The sequence below is a fragment of the Ranitomeya imitator genome, chromosome 2 (assembly GCF_032444005.1).
Source record: "Ranitomeya imitator isolate aRanImi1 chromosome 2, aRanImi1.pri, whole genome shotgun sequence".
NCBI classification, from domain to species: domain Eukaryota; kingdom Metazoa; phylum Chordata; class Amphibia; order Anura; family Dendrobatidae; genus Ranitomeya; species Ranitomeya imitator.
Window position 1 is genome coordinate 75,750,244 of NC_091283.1, and position 19,365 is coordinate 75,769,608.

The following is a 19,365-nucleotide window of genomic DNA, read 5'->3' on the forward strand; positions in this document are numbered from 1 at the left end:
AAGAAATCAGATTTCTCTGATAAGATATATTGCAAAGTTGCTTAGCTTCATGTGCACTATTGATTTATGAACTAAAAAAAAAAAAAGTTCATATTGACGACAGGGAGATACAACAGCCACCCAAAACATTGCACCTCTGGGATCCAGCACCATAAATAACGCCACAGATTAGTAACATAGTAACATAGTTAGTAAGGCCGAAAAAAGACATTTGTCCATCCAGTTCAGCCTATTTTCCATCATAATAAATCCCCAGATCTACGTCCTTCTACAGAACCTAATAATTGTATGATACAATATTGTTCTGCTCCAGGAAGACATCCAGGCCTCTCTTGAACCCCTCGACTGAGTTCGCCATCACCACCTCCTCAGGCAAGCAGTTCCAGATTCTCACTGCCCTAACAGTAAAGAATCCTCTTCTATGTTGGTGGAAAAACCTTCTCTCCTCCAGACGCAAAGAATGCCCCCTTGTGCCCGTCACCTTCATTGGTATAAACAGATCCTCAGCGAGATATTTGTATTGTCCCCTTATATACTTATACATGGTTATTAGATCGCCCCTCAGTCGTCTTTTTTCTAGACTAAATAATCCTAATTTCGCTAATCTATCTGGGTATTGTAGTTCTCCCATCCCCTTTATTAATTTTGTTGCCCTCCTTTGTACTCTCTCTAGTTCCATTATATCCTTCCTGAGCACCGGTGCCCAAAACTGGACACAGTACTCCATGTGCGGTCTAACTAGGGATTTGTACAGAGGCAGTATAATGCTCTCATCATGTGTATCCAGACCTCTTTTAATGCACCCCATGATCCTGTTTGCCTTGGCAGCTGCTGCCTGGCACTGGCTGCTCCAGGTAAGTTTATCATTAACTAGGATCCCCAAGTCCTTCTCCCTGTCAGATTTACCCAGTGGTTTCCCGTTCAGTGTGTAATGGTGATATTGATTCCTTCTTCCCATGTGTATAACCTTACATTTATCATTGTTAAACCTCATCTGCCACCTTTCAGCCCAAGTTTCCAACTTATCCAGATCCATCTGTAGCAGAATACTATCTTCCCTTGTATTAACTGCTTTACATAGTTTTGTATCATCTGCAAATATCGATATTTTACTGTGTAAACCTTCTACCAGATCATTAATGAATATGTTGAAGAGAACAGGTCCCAATACCGACCCCTGCGGTACCCCACTGGTGACAGCGACCCAGTTAGAGGCTATACCATTTATAACCACCCTCTGCTTTCTATCACTAAGCCAGTTACTAACCCATTTACACACATTTTCCCCCAGACCAAGCATTCTCATTTTGTGTACCAACCTCTTGTGCGGCACGGTATCAAACGCTTTGGAAAAAATCGAGATATACCACGTCCAATGACTCACCGTGGTCCAGCCTATAGCTTACCTCTTCATAAAAACTGATTAGATAGGTTTGACAGGAGCGATTTCTCATAAACCCATGCTGATATGGAGTTAAACAGTTATTCTCATTGAGATAATCCAGAATAACATCCCTCAGAAACCCTTCAAATATTTTACCAACAATAGAGGTCAGACTTACTGGCCTATAATTTCCAGGTTCACTTTTAGAGCCCTTTTTGAATATTGGCACCACATTTGCTATGCGCCAGTCCTGCGGAACAGACTCCATCGCTATAGAATCCCTAAAAATAAGAAATAATGGTTTATCTATTACATTACTTAGTAGAGTTGAGCGACCTTGACCTTTTTAGAGTCGAGCCGGGTTTTGCGAAACCCGACTATGTCCAAAGTCGGGTCGAGTGAAATCGGCCGATTATGACGTAAAGTCGGGATCGACCGAAACACGAAACCCAATGCAAGTCAATGGGGCAGCATAGTCGGCAGTGAGTGGGGGCCAGGAAAACACCTAGAGTGCCCATTTTAATGTCAAAACCATCCATTCTTCTTAATGAAGCTTGTCAAGCGTAATTTACCTTAAAATAATTGGAAGGCATTTGAAATTGGGGGTCATTTGGCTAAAGTTGTGGGGGGTAGGGCTGGTTCAAGTAATTAGTGGGCCCAGTAAATCTGGACCACGTCACGGCAGTGGAGCAGGGAGAGGTAAGTATTTCAATTTTGCAAGTGCTGTGATCCTGAGCAAGCAGGGGGGGGCCCACTCGTTGGCATTGGCACTGGCACAGGGCCCCTCAAAGTACAGCGGTGTGTTTGCACGGCGGGGGCGCCTCCCACCGGCAGCAACACTTTTGCGTACTATGAGAGGCCCTGTGCCAGTGACGTCGCCAACTAGTATTCCTCCCCCCACCTGATGAAGGAACCTGCACTTTCATCTGCACCTTCCTCTTTGTCCCCGTGTAAGGTGGTATGGTATGCGGGAAGAGCAACCTGACTTTCAGCAGGGTCACAATGTTGTTGTGTAGCGTGCACGGGGAATGTTGCGTTATGGGTCAATGTACCAGCAGACTCATCTATCACTGGCTGGGCAATGGGCACGATGAAGTGGAAACACAGATATAGGCCCAAAGAAGAAAGTGGGCTAAATGCAGTTCAAAATTGGTAACACAGGAATAACCAGGGGGCATTGCAGTGGAGGACAACTGGAATGAGAGGCTGACACAGAGAGTAGGGCCAAATCAGTAAGTAGTCGAAATGCAGTTCAAAATTGGCAACCGTAGTAAACAGGCGGCACAGCTTTGTTCAGTGGAGGAGAACAGCAAGGAGTGGCAGACACCGATAGTAGGCCCCAACCCAACTAGTAGGCCAAATGCAGTCTAACATTAACAACTACTTAACGAGAGGCTGAAAATGGAATTTCAGGACAGGAAACCAGGAGAACAGCAAGGAGTGGCAGACACCGATAGTAGGCCCCAAACCAACTAGTACGCCAAATGCAGTTGTTCCATTTAACCACAATTTAATGAGAGCCTGAAGATAGAAGCTCAGGAAAGGCAACCTGGGGAACACCTTGGAGTGTAACACACCATCTCTCTCCACCCCATACCCATTTTGTAGGCCTAATGCTGTGTACTTTTCTACAACTACTAAACGAGAGTCGGAAGACCGAAGCAATGGCAAGGAAACCTGGGGAACACCTTGGAGTGTAACACACCATCTCTCTCCACCCCATACCCAATTTGTAGGCCTAATGCAGCCTACTTTCCGACACCTACTAAACGAGAGCATGAAGATCGAAGCTCAGGAAAGGCAACCTGGGGAACACCTTGGAGTGTAACACACCATCTCTCTCCACCCCATACCCATTTTTTAGGCCTAATGCAGTGTACTTTTCTACAACTACTAAACGAGAGTCGGAAGACCGAAGCAATGGCAAGGAAACCTGGGGAACACCTTGGAGTGTAACACACCATCTCTCTCCACCCCATTCCCCATTTTTTAGGCCTAATGCAGCCTACTTTCCGACACCTACTAAACGAGAGCATGAAGATCGAAGCTCAGGAAAGGCAACCTGGGGAACACCTTGGAGTGTAACACACCATCTCTCTCCACCCCATACCCATTTTGTAGGCCTAATGCTGTGTACTTTTCTACAACTACTAAACGAGAGTCGGAAGACCGAAGCAATGGCAAGGAAACCTGGGGAACACCTTGGAGTGTAACACACCATCTCTCTCCACCCCATACCCAATTTGTAGGCCTAATGCAGCCTACTTTCCGACACCTACTAAACGAGAGCATGAAGATCGAAGCTCAGGAAAGGCAACCTGGTGAAAACCTTGGAGTGTAACACAACCTGTCTCTACACCCCATACACAATTAGTAGGCCTAATGCAGCGTAGTTTCCAACAGCTACTAAACGAGAGCCGGAAGATCGAAGCTCAGGAAAGGCAACCTGGGGAACACCTTGGAGTGTAACACAACCTCTCTCTACACCACGGAAGGGCTGATTCTTAGGAAGGAAGGCTGTTGTAAATAAGCATTGCGCGTCCGAGGGTGATTATATTCTTATTCGGTATCTACTCACCCTCGGACGCGCCATGCTTCTTGATTTGTAATTAATGTTTATTTGCAATGTGCTTTTGACTTACTCAATTATTTTTTTAATTATTGATTTTATTAAATTAATAGTTTAACATCTTATTGGAAATAATTTAAAGGAGACGCGACAGGACAACACTCGGTGGATGCCATATCTGTGTTAACAACTCCAAAAAACTTTCAGTTAACTTCTTGCAGGAGAAAGAAATTGTAGCTGTTGGACCTTTGTAGTACAGTTCCAGATATTTGTTGTGTGTTTGTTTTGATTGTTAAAATGTCTGCATTTGAGATCTCAACACGATCTTATTTTTTATAATCAAATTAATTTTTTAAATATTTTATTAGGTTGGTTCAAGGGGTACACGGGCCGCAGTAGACAGGTCAGTGGAGGCCTAGTGGAAGGAGGGACCACAGACAGGCATCGAAGGCCTAAAATAATAACACATGGCTGTAGGCAATTTTAAATTGGTTCCAGGGGTACACGGGCAGCAGTGCCCTGGTCAGTGTAGTAGTAGTTGAAAGAATGGACCGCAGACAGGCATCGAAGGCCTAAAATAAAAAAATTGGGCTGGCTGTAGGCAATTTTAAATTGGTTCCAGGGGTACACGGGCAGCAGTGGTGTGGTCAGTGGAGGCCTAGTGGAAGGAGTGACCGCAGACAGGCATCGAAGGCCTAAAATATTAACACATGGCTGTAGTCAATTTTAAATTGGTTCCAGGGGTACTTGGGCAGCAGTGCCCTGGTCAGTGTAGTAGTAGTTGAACGAATGGACCGCAGACAGGCATCGAAGGCCTAAAATAAAAAAATTGGGCTGGCTGTAGGCAATTTTAAATTGGTTCCAGGGGTACACGGGCAGCAGTGGTGTGGTCAGTGGAGGCCTAGTGGAAGGAGTGACCGCAGACAGGCATCGAAGGCCTAAAATAATCACACATGGCTGTAGGCAATTTTAAATTGGTTCCAGGGGTACACGGGCAGCAGTGGTGTGGTCAGTGGAGGCCTAGTGGAAGGAGTGACCGCAGACAGGCATCGAAGGCCTAAAATAATAACACATGGCTGTAGGCAATTTTAAATTGGTTCCAGGGGTACACGGGCAGCAGTGGTGTGGTCAGTGGAGGCCTAGTGGAAGGAGTGACCGCAGACAGGCATCGAAGGCCTAAAATAATAACACATGGCTGTAGGCAATTTTAAATTGGTTCCAGGGGTACACGGGCAGCAGTGCCCTGGTCAGTGTAATAGTAGTTGAAAGAATGGACCGCAGACAGGCATCGAAGGCCTAAAATAAAAAAATTGGGCTGGCTGTAGGCAATTTTAAATTGGTTCCAGGGGTACACGGGCAGCAGTGGTGTGGTCAGTGGAGGCCTAGTGGAAGGAGTGACCGCAGACAGGCATCGAAGGCCTAAAATAATAACACATGGCTGTAGGCAATTTTAAATTGGTTCCAGGGTTACACGGGCAGCAGTGGTGTGGTCAGTGGAGGCCTAGTGGAAGGAGTGACCGCAGACAGGCATCGAAGGCCTAAAATAATCACACATGGCTGTAGGCACTTTTAAATTGGTTCCAGGGGTACACGGGCAGCAGTGGTCTGGTCAGTGGAAGTCTAGTGGAAGGAGTGACCGCAGACAGGCTTCCAAGGCCTAACATAACAAACTTGGGCTGGCTGTAGGCACTTTTAAATTGGTTCCAGGGGTACACGGGCAGCAGTGGTCTGGTCAGTGGAAGTCTAGTGGAAGGAGTGACGGCAGACAGTCTTCGAAGGCCTAACATAACAAAATTGGGCTGACTATAGGCACTTTTAAATTGGTTCCAGGGTAACACGGCCAGCAGTGGCCTGGTCAGTGTAGTAGTTGTAGAAAGAAGGGACCGCAGACAGGCTTCGAAGGCCTAACATAACAAAAATGTCAAAACAATGGTATTGTCAGTGCCAGGCATTGAAGGATGTCAGCGCCTAGACTACACATTGGTGAAGCTGTGAGAGATAATTTTGCTAGTGGTAGAGCACTGTTTGAGCTGGGGGGGGAACTGGCTTGTGGCCGGCGGTACAGGCACAGGGCCCCTCATATTACAACGGTGTGTCTGACGTTGGGTGCGCACCACCACCGCCAGAGACACTTTATTGTACTATGAGGGACCCAGTGGCAGTGCCGTCGACCAAAAGCGGCCACACCCACCTCTTCAGACAAACAGCACTCTCAAGGGTCCAAGCGCAAAGTGGCGATAGCACGGCCCCGTGTGGGGAGTTTGGCCATTTCGTGAGGTGGAAACATGTCGTATGCTGGACAATCAGGTGAAGAAAATTACGAGATTGGAAAAGTCATTCAGAATAGTCCACAGGCAAGACCTTTTCATAGGAAAGCTAGGTGTCAGCCGGGCAGGGTGGGGCAAAAGATTTTGAAATCCAGTTGTGGTTCATTTTAATGAAGGTTAGATCATCTACATTTTGGGTAGCCAGACGAGTCCTTTTTTCTGTTAGTATTGAACCTGCAGCACTGAATACTCTTTCTGATAGGACACTAGCTGCCGGGCAAGCAAGCTCCTGCAATGCATATTCTGCCAATTCTGGCCAGGTGTCTAATTTGGATGCCCAGTAATCAAATGGGAATGACGGTTGAGGGAGAACGTCGATAAGGGATGAAAAATAGTTTGTAACCATACTGGACAAATGTTGTCTCCTGTCACTTTGAATTGATGCTGCAGTACCTGTCCTGTCTGCGGTCATAGAAAAATCACTCCACAACCTGGTCAGAAAACCCCTCTGGCCAACGCCACCTCTGATTTCTGCCCCTCTAACACCTCTGGTCTGCTGGCCCCTGGAGCTCGTGTGAGAACGATCACGGGCGCTGTGTGCAGGGAATGCCAGAAGCAAACGGTCAACAAGAGTTGATTGTTTTGTTGCTAATATTAGTTCCAAGTTCTCATGTGGCATAATATTTTGCAATTTGCCTTTATAGCGAGGATCAAGGAGGCAGGCCAACCAGTAATCGTCATCGTTCATCATTTTTGTAATGCGTGTGTCCCTTTTGAGGATACGCAAGGCATAATCCGCCATGTGGGCCAAAGTTCCCGTTGTCAAATCTGCGGTTGTGCTTGGTTGAGGGGCAGTTGCAGGCAAATCTACGTCACTTGTGTCCCTCAAAAAACCAGAACCCGGCCTTGCCACGCCACCAATTTCCCGTGCCCCCGGGAAAGCTTCCTCATTAAAAATATACTCATCCCCATCATCCTCCTCATCCTCCACCTCCTCTTCGCCCGGTACCTCGTCATGTACACTGCCCTGACCAGACAATCGCTGACTGTCATCAAGGCTTTCCTCTTCCTCTGGTGCAGACGCCTGATCCTTTATGTGCGTCAAACTTTGCATCAGCAGACGCATTAGGGGGATGCTCATGCTTATTATGGCGTTGTCTGCACTAACCAGCCGTGTGCATTCCTCAAAACACTGAAGGACTTGACACATGTCTTGAATCTTCGACCACTGCACACCTGACAACTCCATGTCTGCCATCCTACTGCCTGCCCGTGTATGTGTATCCTCCCACAAAAACATAACAGCCCGCCTCTGTTCGCACAGTCTCTGAAGCATGTGCAGTGTTGAGTTCCACCTTGTTGCAACGTCTATGATTAGGCGATGCTGGGGAAGGTTCAAAGAACGCTGATAGGTCTGCATACGGCTGGAGTGTACAGGCGAACGGCGGATATGTGCGCAAAGTCCACGCACTTTGAGGAGCAGGTCGGATAACCCCGGATAACTTTTCAGGAAGCACTGCACCACCAGGTTTAAGGTGTGAGCCAGGCAAGGAATGTGTTTCAGTTGGGAAAGGGAGATGGCAGCCATGAAATTCCTTCCGTTATCACTCACTACCTTGCCTGCCTCAAGATCTACAGTGCCCAGCCACGACTGCGTTTCTTGCTGCAAGAACTCGGACAGAACTTCCGCGGTGTGTCTATTGTCGCCCAAACACTTCATAGCCAATACAGCCTGCTGACGTATGCCAGTAGCTGCCCCATAATGGGAGACCTGGTGTGCAACTGTGGCAGGTGCGGATGGAGTGTTTGTGCGACTGCGGTCTGTGGACGAGCTCTTGCTTCTGCAGGAGGACGAGGAGGAGGAGGAGGAGGAGGGGGTGCGAACGGCTACAGACAACTGTTTACTAGACCGTGGGCTAGGCAGAACTGTCCCAAACTTGCTGTCCCCTGTGGACCCTGAATCCACCACATTTACCCAGTGTGCCGTGATGGACACGTAACGTCCCTGGCCATGCCTACTGGTCCATGCATCTGTTGTCAGGTGCACCTTTGTGCTCACAGATTGCCTGAGTGCATGGACGATGCGCTCTTTAACATGCTGGTGGAGGGCTGGGATGGCTTTTCTGGAAAAAAAGTGTCGACTGGGTAGCTCGTAGCGTGGTACAGCGTAGTCCATCAGGTCTTTGAAAGCTTCGCTTTCAACTAACCGGTAGGGCATCATCTCTAACGAGATTAGTCTAGCTATGTGGGCGTTCAAACCCTGTGTACGCGGATGCGAGGCTAAGTACTTCCTTTTTCTAACCATAGTCTCATGTAGGGTGAGCTGGACTGGAGAGATGGAGATCGTGGAACTAGCGGGGGTGCCGGTGGACATGGCAGACTGAGAGACGGTGGGAGATGGTATTGTTGCCGCCAGTGCCCTAGATGCAGTGTTTCCTACTACGAAACTGGTGATTCCCTGACCCTGACTGCTTTGGCCTGGCAAAGATACCTGCACAGATACAGCAGGTGGTGCGCTAAATGGTGGTCCTACACTGCCGGAAGGGATGTTGCGTTGATGACTAGCTTCATTGGCCGAGGGTGCAACAACCTTAAGGGACGTTTGGTAGTTAGTCCAAGCTTTCAAATGCATGGTGGTTAAATGTCTATGCATGCAACTAGTATTGAGACTTTTCAGATTCTGACCTCTGCTTAAGGAAGTAGAACATTTTTGACAGATGACTTTGCGCTGATCAATTGGATGTTGTTTAAAAAAATGCCAGACTGCACTCTTTCTAGCATCGGATACCTTTTCAGGCATTGCAGACTGAGCTTTAACCGGATGGCCACGCTGTCCTCCACCAGGTTTTGGCTTTGCCACGCGTTTTGGGCAAGATACGGGCCCGGCAGATGGAACCTGTGGCGATGTTGATGCCTGCTGCGGCCCCTCCTCCTCCTCTGCTTCAGAACTGCTGCCGCCTGCACCCTGTTCCCCCAATGGCTGCCAATCGGGGTCAAGAACTGGGTCATCTAATAACTCTTCTTGTACCTCCTGCGCAACTTCATCTGTGTCACCGTGTCGTTCGGTGGTATAGCGTTCGTGATGGGGCAACATAGTCTCATCAGGGTCTGATTCTTGATCAGCACCCTGCGAGGGCAATGTTGTGGTCTGAGTCAAAGGACCAGCATAGTAGTCTGGCTGTGGCTGTGCGTCAGTGCACTCCATGTCAGATTCAATTTGTAATGGGCATGGACTGTTAACTGCTTCACTTTCTAAGCCAGGGACGGTATGTGTAAAGAGCTCCATGGAGTAACCCGTTGTGTCGCCTGCTGCATTCTTCTCTGTTGTTGTTTTTGCTGAAGAGGACAAGGAAGTGACTTGTCCCTGACCGTGAACATCCACTAACGACGCGCTGCTTTTACTTTTACCAGTTTCACGAGAGGAGGCAAAAGAGCTAGAGGCTGAGTCAGCAAGATAAGCCAAAACTTGCTCTTGCTGCTCTGGCTTTAAAAGCGGTTTTCCTAATCCCAGAAAAGGGAGCGTTCGAGGCCTTGTGTAGCCGGACGACGAACCTGGCTCCACAGCTCCAGACTTAGGTGCAATATTTTTTTCCCCACGACCACCTGATGCTCCACCACTACCACTACCCTCATTACCAGCTGACAATGAACGCCCCCGGCCACGACCTCTTCCACTAGACTTCCTCATTGTTTTAAAAACGTAACCAAACTAACGTTATTTGTTGCAGTCACACAACTTACACGGTGAGCTATAACTTCAGTATGATTTAGCTACCCCTTTACAGGTTGGTGAGACCACAGCGAAAATCAGGCCCAATGTTACACACTCTTTTTTTGGTGGCTGCAAATTAGAGAGATGCCCCACACGCAGGACTGTCACTGAAGCACAAATGTTAATATTAATGTCACACTATTATTTTTTTTTTATTTTTATTTTTTTCAGGAACACTTTAGAAACCCCCCCCAAAAAAAAACATTGATTTTTGCAGGGAGAATTTAGAAAACAAATGTAACAAACTATATGCTTTCTATGGGCCACTGAGTGAGAGATGACGCACACAGGAATCAGGAGTGGCACACAAGCCCAGAGGCCAATATTTTTCTACCAATGATTGATGGAGTTATTTTCTCTGGTAGATTTTGGAACACAAATCAAGGAAAAAAAATATAGGCTTTCTATGGACCACAATTGGAGAGAGAGAGAGAGAGAGAGAGAGATGGCACACCCAGGAGTCAAGACTGGCACACAAGCAGAAAGGCCAATATTAATCTCCCACTGTTTTTTTTTTTTTTTTTTTTTTTCAGGGAGACTTTAGAAAAAAAAATAATAAAAAAAATATGATTTTATCAGGAAGAATTTAGAAACCAAATAAAATAAAATGATTTTTTCAGGGAGAATTTATAAAACAAATAAAACCAAAAATAGGCGTTCTATGGCCCACTGACTGAGAGATGACGCACCCAGGAGTCAAGACTGGCACACAAGCAGAAAGGCCAATATTAATCTCCCACTGTTTTTTTTTTTTTTTTCAGGGAGACTTTAGAAAAAAAAATAATAAAAAAAATATGATTTTGTCAGGAAGAATTTAGAAACCAAATAAAATAAAATGATTTTTTCAGGGAGAATTTAGAAAACAAATAAAACCAAAAATAGGCGTTCTATGGCCCACTGACTAAGAGAGAGAGAGAGAGATGGAACGCTTAGTACTGGCACACAAGCCCAAAGGGCAATATTAATCTCCCTTTTTTTTTCCAGGGAGAATTTCTAAAACCCCCCCAAAAAAAAAAATAGGCTTTCTATGGCCCACTATTTGTGAGAGAGATGGGACGCTCAGGACTGGCACAGATGGCACGCTCAGGACTGGCACAGAAGCCCAGAGGCCAATATTAATCTCCCTTTTTTTCTGGGAGAATTTATAAAACCAAAAAAATATTTAAATAGGCTTTCTATGGCCCACTATTTGTGAGAGAGATGGCACGCTCAGGACTGGCACAGATGGCACGCTCACAACTGGCACACAAGCCCAGAGGCCAATATTAATCTCCCTTTTTTCAGGGAAAATTTATAAAACCAAAAAAAAAATGAAATAGGCTTTCTATGGCCCACTATTTGTGAGAGAGATGGCACGCTCAGGACTGGCACAGATGGCACGCTCACAACTGGCACACAAGCCCAGAGGCCAATATTAATCTCCCTTTTTTCAGGGAAAATTTATAAAACAAAAAAAAAAAATTAAATAGGCTTTCTATGGCCCACTATTTGTGAGAGAGATGGCACGCTCAGGACTGGCACAGATGGCACGCTCACAACTGGCACACAAGCCCAGAGGCCAATATTAATCTCCCTTTTTTTCAGGGAGAATTTATAAAACCAAAAAAAAAATTAAATAGGCTTTCTATGGCCCACTATTTGTGAGAGAGATGGCACGCTCAGGGCTGGCACAGATGGCACGCTCAGGACTGGCACACAAGCCCAGAGGCCAATATTAATCTCCCTTTTTTTCAGGGAGAATTTATAAAACCCCAAAAAAAATAAAATAGGCTTTCTATGGCCCACTATTTGTGAGAGAGATGGCACACTCAGGACTGGCACACAAGCCCAAAGGCCAATATTAATCTCCCACTGTATTTTTATCAGGGAGAATTTATACACCCCACAAAAAAAAATACAGAAAAATGAAAAGGCTTTCTATGGCCCACTATGTGAGAGAGATGGCACACACAGGGATGGCACTCTAGCAGAAATGCCAAATTGCCAATCTTAATCTCCCACCAAAAAAAAAAAAAAAAAAAACACAGGGAATGTCCTACAATTACTATCTCCCTGCCTGCAGTAATCTCAGCCAGGTATGGCAGGCAGCTACTATCTCCCTGCCTGCAGTAATCTCAGCCAGGTATGGCAGGCAGCTACTATCTCCCTGCCTGCAGTAATCTCAGCCAGGTATGGCAGGCAGCAATAAGGAGTGGACTGATGCACAAATGAAATAAAAAGTGTGGACAAACAAAAAAGATAGCTGTGCAGAAAGGAAGGAACAAGAGGATTTGTGCTTTGAAAAAAGCAGTTGGTTTGCACAGCGGCGTACACACAGCAATGCAGCTATCAGGGAGCCTTCTAGGGCAGCCCAATGAGCTACAGCGCTGAGGGGAAAAAAAAAAAAAAAAAACTTCCACTGTCCCTGCACACCGAGGGTGGTGTTGGACAGTGCAAATCGCTGCAGCACAAGCGGTTTTGTGGTTAATGGACCCTGCCTAACGCTATCCCTGCTTCTGACAAAGCGGCAGCAACCTCTCCCTAAGCTCAGATCAGCAGCAGTAAGATGGCGGTCGGCGGGAACGCCTCTTTATAGCCCCTGTGACGTCGCAGACAGCAAGCCAATCACTGCAATGCCCTTCTCTAAGATGGTGGGGACCAGGACCTATGTCATCACGCTGCCCACACTCTGCGTTTACCTTCATTGGCTGAGAAATGGCGCTTTTCGCGTCATTGAAACGCGACTTTGGCGCGAAAGTCGCGTACCGCATGGCCGACCCCGCACAGGGGTCGGATCGGGTTTCATGAAACCCCGACTTAGCCAAAAGTCGGCGACTTTTGAAAATGTTCGACCCGTTTCGCTCAACCCTATTACTTAGTTCTCTTAGTACTCGTGGGTGTATGCCATCCAGACCCGGAGATTTATCTATTTTAATCTTATTTAGCCGGTTTCGCACCTCTTCTTGGGTTAGATTGGTGACCCTTAGGCTGCGTGTCCACGTTCAGGATGGCCGGCGGTATCGCCGGAGCGGCTTAGCCGCTCTGCGTTAAGCCCCGCCCTCTTTCTGGGACGCGATGATGCCGGATGTGTTCATAGCACACATCCGGCATCATCGCTCCCCACTATAGCGCCCTGTGCTATATCTTGCGGCGACGCAGCGTCGCCGCAAGATATACGGACATGCTGCGATCTGAAAAGACGCGCAGCATGTCCGGAGTCGCAGGGCCGCTGCGTGCGTGTTACCACGCATAGTGGAGACGGGATTTCATTAAATCCCCTCCACTATGCTGTAACATCTGGACGCTGCGTGTCTGACGCTGCGGCTCTATGCAGCGTCAGACACGCAGCGTTTCGTGCACGTGGACACATACCCCTAGGGTATGTGTCCACGTTCAGGATTGCATCAGGATTTGGTCAGGATTTTTCATCAATATTTGTAAGCCAAAACCAGGAGTGGGAGATAAATACAGAAGTGGTGCATATGTTTCTATTATACTTTTCCTCTAATTGTTCCACTCCTGGTTTTGGCTTACAAATACTGATGAAAAATCCTGACCAAATCCTGATGCAATCCTGAACGTGGACACATACCCTTAATATAGGGTTTTCATTGTTTCTTGGGATTTCACCTAGCATTTCATTTTCCACCGTGAATACCGTGGAGAAGAAGGTGTTTAATATGTTAGCTTTTTCCTCGTCATCTACAACCATTCTTTCCTCACTTTTTTTTAATGGCCTACATTTTCAGTTTTTATTCTTTTACTATTGATATAGTTGAAGAACAGTTTGGGATTAGTTTTACCCTCCTTAGCAATGTGCTTCTCTGTTTCCTTTTTGGCAGCTTTAATTAGTTTTTTAGATAAAGTATTTTTCTCCCTATAGTTTTTTAGAGCTTCAATGGTGCCATCCTGCTTTAGTAGTGCAAATGCTTTCTTTTTACTGTTAATTGCCTGTCTTACTTCTTTGTTTAGCCACATTGGGTTTTTCCTATTTCTAGTCCTTTTATTCCCACAAGGTATAAACCGCTTACACTGCCTATTTAGGATGTTGTTAAACATTTTCCATTTATTATCTGTATTCTTATTTCTGAGGATATTGTCCCAGTCTACCAGATTAAGGGCATCTCTAAGCTGGTCAAACTTTGCCTTCCTAAAGTTCAGTGTTTTTGTGACTCCCTGACAAGTCCCCCTAGTGAAAGACAGGTGAAACTGCACAATATTGTGGTCGCTATTTCCTAAATGCCAAACCACCTGCAGATTTGTTATTCTGTCAGGTCTATTAGATAGTATTAGGTCTAAAAGTGCTGCTCCTCTGGTTGGATTCTGCACCAATTGTGAAAGATAATTTTTCTTGGTTATTAGCAGAAACCTGTTGCCTTTATGGGTTTCACAGGTTTCTGTTTCCCAGTTAATATCCGGGTAGTTAAAGTCCCCCATAACCAGGACCTCATTATGGGTTGCAGCTTCATCTATCTGCTTTAGAAGACTTTCCATGGTTTCCGTTATATTTGGGGGTTTGTAACAGACCCCAATGAGAATTTTGTTACCATTTTTCCCTCCATGAATTTCGACCCATATGGACTCGACATCCTCATTCCCTTCGCTAATATCCTCCCTTAAAGTGGACTTTAGACAAGACTTTACATAGAGACAAACGCCTCCTCCTCTCCGATTTTTACGATCCTTTCTAAACAGACTGTAACCCTGTAAGTTAACTGCCCAGTCATAGCTTTCATCTAACCATGTCTCGGTTATTCCCACTATGTCAAAGTTACCTGTAGATATTTCTGCTTCTAGTTCTTCCATCTTGTTTGTCAGGCTTCTGGCATTTGCAAGCATGCAGTTTAGAGGATTTTGTTTTGTTCCAATCTCCTCGCTGTGGATTGTTTTAGAAATGTTCTTACCTCCCTTCTGAGTATGTTTTCCTGGGTCTTCTTTGTTCAAGTCTAATGTTTTTCTTCCCGTCCCCTCTTCTTCTAGTTTAACGCCCTCCTGATGAGTGTAGCGAGTCTTCTGGCGAATGTGTGTTTCCCAGGTTTGTTGAGGTGTAGTCCGTCTCTGGCAAGGAGTCCATCGTACAAGTAATTCACACCGTGGTCCAGACATAAAGCTTAAAAGTAAAAAAAACAAACATTTCATACTTACCTTCCGCTGTCTGTCCTCCGGCGCTGTGCTTTCCTGCACTCACTGTGAGTACAGCGGCCGGAAAGCAGAGCGGTGACGTCACCGCTGTGCTTTCCGGCCGCTGTGCTCACAGCCAGTACAGAGAAGCACAGCGCCGGGGGACAGACACCGGAAGGTAAGTATGAAGCGTTTGTTTTTTTTACTTTTAGGATGGTAACCAGGGTAAACATCGGGTTACTAAGCGCGGCCCTGCGCTTAGTAACCCGGTTTACTCTGGTTACCGGCATCGTTGGTCGCTGGAGAGCTGTCTGACAGCTCTCCAGCGACCAAACAACAACGCTGCAGCGATCCGGATCGTTGTCTGGATCGCTGCAGCGTCGTTTAGTGTGAAGGTACCTTTACCCCTTTCTGACATTGGGCGTCCTTTTGATGTGGGCTCTGGCGCTGAGCCCACGTCTTTCCCGAAACATGTCATATGTTCAAAACAGATGACAAGCGCCTCTAACAGCCACGGGTGCAATTGTGATCCACCCGCAGAGGTTAACCTGTTAAAGGTCGCTGTCAATCTCTGACAGCGGCATTTTACACACACTTCCGGTAAGTGCGCCGGAAATCCCACCAATCGGTGACCCAGTCACGTGATCGCGGGTCACCGATGGGTTGGCGTGACAACCAGAGGTCTCTAGCAGACCTCTATGGTTATATAACGCCTATAAATATGAAACACCAACCAAAGATTTTTTGACTAAAATATAAATTTTATTATAAACAAACATAATCACAATATTAAAATCAAGGAAAGGACCACCAGGTGGCTAGAGTGCGGGTTATCATCAAAGAGTATGTCTAATGAATAATTAGATCAATGATTTAATAAAGGTTAAAGTATATTTTCTTACATTACACTGTTCACATTTAATACTATATATCACAAAGTGGAAGATAAAGTGAACGTTGTGCATATATCAAAATCAATATTAAGGTAAGTACCCAAATCAATAATACAGTGTCAATCAAAATAAAGTTAATCCAAATTAATCTGAATAGATCACTTAGAATCACATAGGAAACAGGGGAGTAGATTCAGACGAATAATAAGGTGCCTCTAAAGTGCCTCAAAAGTGTACCAAATAGATTATATTGCACTGTGTGTTCATAATTAAATGTAAAGTACATATATCGGGTAAGTACCCAGTTTAAAGTGAACGCTGTGCATGGGTAAGGAAATATATAAATAATGTACCCTCAAAAAAAATATATAGCAAAGTGCCATTAACAATGCATATAAATATAAAGGAAGGGAACAAAGACGAATGAATTCTAATGATTATAAAGTGCATCAAACATGATCGTGTGAAATGTTTCCATGAGCAAACATACCCAGATGGTAAGCCCGCACGGCCCAACGCGCGTTTCGCTTCAGCTTTGACGAGGGAGACTCCCTCGCCCGGTGGTCGGCGCTCATAGCAAGTGAGCATTTCTACTATATACAGGCGATCTGATAGTCTCCCATGGAGACTATTGAAGCATGCAAAAAGTAAACCAAAATAAAATTAATATAAGTTCAAGTCAGCCCCATTAAAAAAAAACCTTAAAATTAAACATACACATACTTGGTATCGCCGAGTTCAGAATCTTATCAAGATAAGAAAAAATGAACCCAATCGGTAAACGTCGTAACAACGTTACGCCAGAATTACGTTTTTCTGGTCACAGCTACATTGCAATAAAATGCAATAATGGGTGATCAAAAGATCATATCTACACCAAAATGGTATCAATAAAAACGACAGCTCAGCACGCAAAAAAATAAGCCCTCACCCAGCCCCATATCACAAAAAATTATCTTGGAAAATGGCGTTTTTTTTCTTCTTTCTTCCAAAGTTTGGATTTTTTTCTCTATTGCTTCATTGGGGGACACAGACCATGGGTGTATGCTGCTGCGACTAGGAGGCCGACGCTGTGCACAAAAAAGTTAGCTCCTCCCCTGCAGTGTACACCCCACCGACTGGCACTAGGATATTCAGTTTTAGCTTAGTGTCGGTAGGAGGTGGACACGGGTTTTTTTTTTTCACCACCTAAATAAAAAAAGAACCTAGACATGTTTGGTGTCTATGAACTCGTAGTGACCTGGAGAATCATATTGGCAGGTCAGTTTTAGCATTCAGTGATCATGGTGTATATAAAAAAAAAAAACAAACAAAAAAAACAAAACTGGAATTGCACTTTTTTTTGCAAATTTACCGAAATTAGAACTTTTTTCCACCATTTTCCAGTACACGATATGTTAAAACCAATGGTGTTGTTCAAAAGTACAACTTGTCCTGCAAAAAACAAGCCATCACATGGCCATTTTGACTGAAAAAAAAGTTACGGCTCTGGGAAGAAGGGGAGAAAAAAAAAACGAAAAACGCATAAATGAAAATCGCTCCTGTCATGAAGGGGTTAAACAGCAGTGATCAGAGCTCAGCTCCTGAGTCTGCTGTATACATGCACAGAACATGGTGTGTGCCTGTCGGGAAGGAGGTTAAAGGGGTGGCACAGGTTAGCTTTGTAAATGTAGTGGGTACATCACGGACACTTCCCCATACACTAGGTAAGGTTCTGTGTCTGAGCACTTACCTGTTATCTTACAATTCAATTAGTAAAATGTGCTTTCATTTCCAGAGATTGACGACACTTTTTTTTTCCGTTTTTTTCAAGATTTTTATTTCACACACACAGTAGCATTACTATTGCATTATGAAAACATTGGAAATACACCAGTTGCTGACTATAAAGCAGCATCATTGCTTGAACAGATCTGTACATTGACACTGTATACTCCAATACCAATCATGCACAGTACAATGCAGAATTAACACTCCCCCACCCTCATAAAAAAATATATAAAATTAAAAAAAAAGTTTGTGGAACAACAACTGTACAGCAGTTGCAACTCACCAAAACGATCTTCGCAAACAAACATTTACAGGACAAGCCTTCATTGAAAAACAACACTTTTATATACAGACATATTGGCACAATGTTACAGCCACCTTCATACGTACAGGTTATATTCATATAAAAAAAACAAACAAAAACAACACATTTTGGCACCACTAGCAGAAAAAGCTAATGTGATTAAGTGACGATTGCATTCATAAAGCAGCAGCACATTAACGCAGCCATGGCACGGTATGGTTTGTGTACCCGGTGAGGAGCTGGCTCACCAGATAAATGCACAATTAATGCAATAAGGCACTGCAGAGGTTAACCCTGGAGACACACTAGCCTAGGGTTGGCTTTACTAAAGGTTAGGAAGGTCCAGATTACACAACCCTAGATTTGTGGCCAATATCTCACTCTTATTTTTGCAAAGTGGGTAAGAAAAAAATATCTAAAAAGGGAAAAAATATTTGATTCTTGTTTTGAGAAAGGGAACACAAAAAAAACAAACAAAACAGAAATACGGCAGGGTACAGGGTTAACAGTCCCTAAAAGATCTGTTCACCTTCGGCAACTTGTAGGGAGGGTAAAAAAAATAAAATAAAATCATCCTGGACCTGCACACTCACTTTGTTTAAAAAAAAAATGGTTCCAAGAAAGAAAAAGAAAGTTCCCCCATCCCTTACCCTCATAGGAAAAGTAAGGGTCTGACTGCTGACTACCTCATGCAAAACTTTGTGGCCCCATGAGGCATCTTGTGTGCATGCCAGTGATAATTTGGTCCCATACCATTAGTGCTTTCTGGGATTATTGGGGAATACCTCATTAATAGGGCATTTAATGGCACAATACTATTTATTTCTTTTTACCTCGCTCAGATTTTTGCAAAAATCCATAAAGGAAATCCCTCCATAAATGACCTCATTCACATGATGGCATTTTCCACTATTGACTTACAAATACAAAATGAAGCCTACTGCCATATAACATAATAGTACATGGCAGATACAACCATACAGCAGACGCATTATTTAATCAGTATTACAGACCCACGTCCTCGCCTGCCCATTATACCTTATGCTGCGGATAGCTGGGAGGGTGAGGGGTCACGGAGACCACCAGGCAGGTCAGAAATGGCATCTGTAATAGCAATAAAAAAAAAAAAAATGTCTGCACTAGAATCGCTATTTCTAACAGGCAACATATTAGAGATCTATCCTACTGTATGTTCCGTCATTTGGCCGTGTCCAGGAACTATTCTGATGCTTATGAGTCGATGACACACACAAAAGAATATACAGAACCTTTACTTTTGTAAAAAGACTATGCACATGACCAAATG